This window comes from Nanorana parkeri, unplaced genomic scaffold, assembly GCF_000935625.1.
Source record: "Nanorana parkeri isolate BGI_ZX_2015 unplaced genomic scaffold, ASM93562v1 scaffold270, whole genome shotgun sequence".
Classification (NCBI taxonomy): Eukaryota; Metazoa; Chordata; class Amphibia; order Anura; family Dicroglossidae; genus Nanorana; species Nanorana parkeri.
The window spans coordinates 592734-597792 of record NW_017306538.1 but is presented as its reverse complement, the minus strand read 5'-3'; positions in this window follow the sequence as shown (position 1 = coordinate 597792).

Sequence of the window (5059 nt, the reverse complement as noted above, 5' to 3'; positions counted from 1 at the left end):
GGGCAGATGTATAAAACTTACACTGAGAGTATAGCTGGGAGAAAGCCTTTTGCGCTATCATTATGGCCACTAGATGGAGCCAATGAGCATAGGAGTTGCAATGATCCTCAGCTCCATCTAGTCGCAGAAATAACACGCGAACGGCATTCGCTCAGCTATACACTGGGCATATGTTTTACACATCAGAACCAATTAATCAGTCTTTTTGTTTTCGTGAATGTCAAAAGATAACAGTGATGTAATTAGACAAATCTGCTACATAATGCTTCCCAAATTACACTGTCATATAGCATTTCACATATATTATCATAATGAAACCTGTGTCAGCTTCACTTGAAGTGTCAGCATTTCAATTGCAGCTTCTTGTGGTTGTGTCGCACCACTAGTATTATGACACATTACATGACATGGTGCAAACTCAACATTGTGCTACCATTGTTCAGTTCTATTACCATGGACATATCAAAATCAATGTACTGTGCACAACAAAGTTGCCATGGATAAGAAAGGCTTCATAAGCTTTTACAATAATGTAAACACAAATAGGACAAAGAGCCTTATCCTTGTGAAATATGTTTATTTTTGAAACATAATAAAAAGACAGATACTGACAAGATGAAAGGACATATATGCTAATCTATACAGTGGCGGTGATGAAGGGGCATGACCCAAAACGCATCCTGGATGTCTTAGACCTGAGCAGTGTATCCTTAGTGAGACTTTGCTATTTGTAGTCATGAGTGTGAAGACATGGTTGTGAATCAGTAGCGCTGGAAGTAATGGATTTCTTAAAAATAAGCCTGATAAAAATTTATGGTGAATGTATATGATCTCTGTGTGCACTGTTGCAAAGACTTTTACAGTATATTTCCACTTTTGCAGTCCAATTTGGAATAGCACCTATTTAATACACATAACAATCATATAGTGGGGGTGTTGTAGACAGAATTAAATTCGATACTACACCTATCATAGAAGAAAAAGGTTAAAGGGTTTCTAAACCCTCCAGTTTTTTTTTGCATATATCTACTGCTGGTAAGCAGTAGATGTATGCAAAAAGTAAAAAAAGAAAAACGCTTTAAAAGCGGTTTAAACTTACCGCTGTCTTCGCCGCGCACTCCTGTCCGAAAATCCAAAACTGCTCGGGCGGCTGCAAAGCATCTTGGGGCGGGAGCATGCGCAGTTCGGATTTTCGGCCGGGAGACAAGGAGGAGGGATGCAAGGTAAGTCTATGTGCCAGCAAGGAGAGAGGAGTCAGCGCTGGATCGGAGATCCGCAGCAGCACTGGAGAGAAGGCTGAAAAGGACAGGAAAGAAGAGAAAGATCGGATTAAGAGACATCATTTAAGGTAAGTGTTTTACTTAACATTGGGGGGAGGGAAAGTTTTTTTCTACTTTAATGCCACTTTAAGGTGCACCCATATAGCATGATGCTAGAGAAACTGAGTTGTGTGGCACAAAATAATTAATATCTGCAAGATGTAGCCTAAACAAAACCACAAGTTCCCAAACCAAGGATACATAGAGAGATAATATACATGTTGAACTGAAGTGTGCTAAAGGTTGATATAAATTAAAGTGGTGCTCTGAGTGTCTATAATATCTTTGTCAGGGGGTTTCTCAAATTTGACTGCAAAAGGGGGAAAACACTTTAACACTTGTGGGGAAGAGGCCCTTGTCCCCACCTGCACGGGGACAAGGTGCTTTTCCAGGGGGGAACCTGGAAAAGCGCCCTCCCAGTGTCGGGGGCATGTGGCCTGGTATGGCGGGGATGGGGGTGCTTGCCTGTCCCCTCCCTTTACTGCCTGCCAGACCTGTGCTCGGATCAAGGGTCTGGTTGGGAATTTTAGGGGAGACCCCACCTTTTTTCCCCCCATTTTTGGGGGTTGGCTTCCTTCTTAAAATTCCTATCAGACGTAAAGGGCCTAGTATGACTTGGGGGAAACCCCTTTTTATTTTTATTTTCAATTTGGGGTACCTTCTAACTTTCCTACCAAACCTCAAGGGTATGGTATGGTTTGGGAGGGGGACCCCACACTGCTTTTTTCACAAGAAAAAAACCTCCCTGTGCCATACCAGGGCACATGCCCTCGGCATTGGGAGGGTGCTTTTCCAGGGTACCCCCTGGAAAAGCACCTTATCCTCATGCTAATGGGAACAATGGTCTCTTCTGCCACAAACCTGACCCTGTGGTTGTGGGTCGTCTGCGGGCAGGGAGGCTTATTTGCACCCAGATGCTGCTCCCCCTTGTGAATGAAAAAGGGGTACTCTCCCAATGCATCCCTCCATATATGATGATTAATAATAACATAGACATGTCAGGTGTAAAATGCTGTGATTTTGAAATACTTACACTTGCAGAGCATTCACTTCCTGCTTTGAAAGTGCAAAATGACTTCAGTTTGCCAAAGCAATGCATACTGGGATTGCCTTGTCATCAATAGAGCATTGCTGGAAAATCTTATCTGTATCTCAGGAGACCTCAGGGAAAGGCATTTTCCTCCCCTGAGATGATGTGCATGGTCAAATGTCCTAGTCGCATATCTAGTGCCAGAAATCCAGGAAGTAAAAGGAGAGCTAATAATATGCCCTTAGTAAACATGGCCACTGTCAGAAGACTGGGGAAGAAAAGAGAAAAGAATACAGAGCCTGAAATTATCCAGAAAATTGTGTTTGTAGATTGTCATTATCAAACATTTCTAAAGGTGTGTTTGTTGTTATTTAAAGATATGTCCACTTTATGAGCCAGTTTACACCACATCCAGTGTTCCGCCCCTTTACTGCCTGCCAGACCTGTGCTCGGATCAAGGCTCTGGTTGGGAATTTTAGTGGCCAGAACACACTGGACTGCATAATTAAAGCCTATTGCGTTTTGGGGTGGGAGGGGACGTGCTGGTGCCATTCATGTCAATGCACTATTTTTTGCAATCACACCGCACCTGACCGCAGGCATTGCTGTACCATGCGTTCTAGTGCAGGTGATCGCACTGCGGGCAGGAGGCGTGGCTAGCAGTGCCATTGACATCAATGTCAATTTACCACACCCCCTCCCGCCCCAGGATGTGGGAAGCTTTAAATGTGTGATCCAGTGCCTTCCAGTGCCAGAACGTACTGGATGTGGTGTAAACTGGCCCTACAAGGGGCCCAGTTTTGCTTCTCAAATCAGCAGAGGATCGGGGTGCAGCCACATATAAATCAGCATGGCAGTACAATGTCTTTCTCATGCCAGGGTCTCAGTTTACCAGAGACATGGGGAGCACGCCAAAAAAACATGCACTTCTCGTACGCACTTCTTCCCAAAGCAGGACTTCCTCATAGGGGGGAGTGGTCTGGTTTTGACACTGAGCCATTCACATATATAGGTCAGAATAAACACAGCGCCTCCTCCCTAGATAATAGCTGATATTGCTCTCTGGCCTCACACAGTTACTAGTGCTCCACAGTGGAAAGCAAGCCCAAATGATTTTAGCCTGCCCTCATTTCGGGTCGGGCACTGTGTTACAAACACACCTGTAAATACCATTCCATACAGAATATATGCAGAGGGATTGCCACAGTACAAAGACCTTTTTAGAGACAAATTTGTCAAAAGTCATCCTACAACTTAAACCAGATTCTTTTTTTGAAACATATTAGCCATAAAAGGTTAAACATAAAAAAAAACAATATAAGTCAAGGGTACTATAGTAAGGAATACCAGAATGGGATCTTCATATGCTCTCAATTGATGGATCCACCTGCATTCTTTATGAAGAGGGCCTTATCCAAGTCACCCCCTCGTTCAGATTTATGAATTCTAGAGCAAAAAAAGAAAAAAGCTTATCCATTCTTCCATTATGGTTAAAGACTACATGCCTAGCCACAGGTGTCATAAAGTCCCAAGCACCTGTGTCTCCCAGATGGTCAGAGATGTTTTGTTTGTGGGTTTTGGTTATAATTTTTGTAATAAAAGATGATGTTTTGGGAAATCATATCTTGTTGTGAGATGTCCATATTGTATACTAATACCATACTAATTGTATGTGGAGTTAATCACAACAAGAAGTGTATGGAAAGTAATTACATTGGAATTATAGAAATGATTTCCGTTTTCTCTGAGGGTGGGGCCTATCTACTGTACTTCTTTGTAAGAACTGTGTCTCAACCCAAAAAAAAGGATTGTCCCTTTCTTTCTTGACATATTTATTGCTTTATTTTCTCTAAGCACTAAGGAGCATCATGACTAAGATTAGAATATGGAATAGGGCCGTAAGGTGGTCTGGTCTGGAATTTTGTCCAGCAATCTCTCTGAGTAATGAATGCAGATAATCCTGTTAGGGAATCTCAGGATATGGTTCAGCAACGGGGTGAAACCATCAATGGATACCTGTTCATCTGATACAGCAAAGATGGACAGAGATAACACAGCATAGAACATCACCCAACCTACACTGGGTAGATGTACGGATTGATGTCAGGTGCAGGGGATCATTATTCAAGGGTCTGATTGTTTCATTCCAACAATTCAGAAAGCAAAGGAGAAACAATAAAAGGCCAATTGTCCTCATAAAGACCACTTGTATACACAAAGGGTAAAAAACATTTCTGGAAAAAGATGACGTGGTTGCATCATTCTTTTTTACTAGCTCACCATATTTCAGCAGACCTTGCTTAGACCCTCTGGATGATATAATAACCCAGCATCACTTTATCGTACTGCAATCTATAGTAAATGAGACCTACTAAGTTTCTGCTTCTCTTTAGGGCTCAGGAGTGTTCGGGATATTTTATTTTTGCTTTGCACTTCAGAGACAATATCACTTCACTTCAGAGCCCTTTGAAGCTCCAGGAAACTTGTCTATATTTAGCCAATAAGGAACCAGAACAGGTCAAACTTAGGGCTGACTGTTGGTGATTTTTATAAACATCACAAGATGTCTATCGCTAAATTTGTTATCGGGACCAACCAATCCCCCCCTGCCCCCCAAGATAGTGCTGCTCTCCCTTCCTCCACCGCCGATCTGCCACCCGCAGTAGTAGGACCGCTCAACGTACGGCCGGCTGTGCGTGGATGGGGAGGT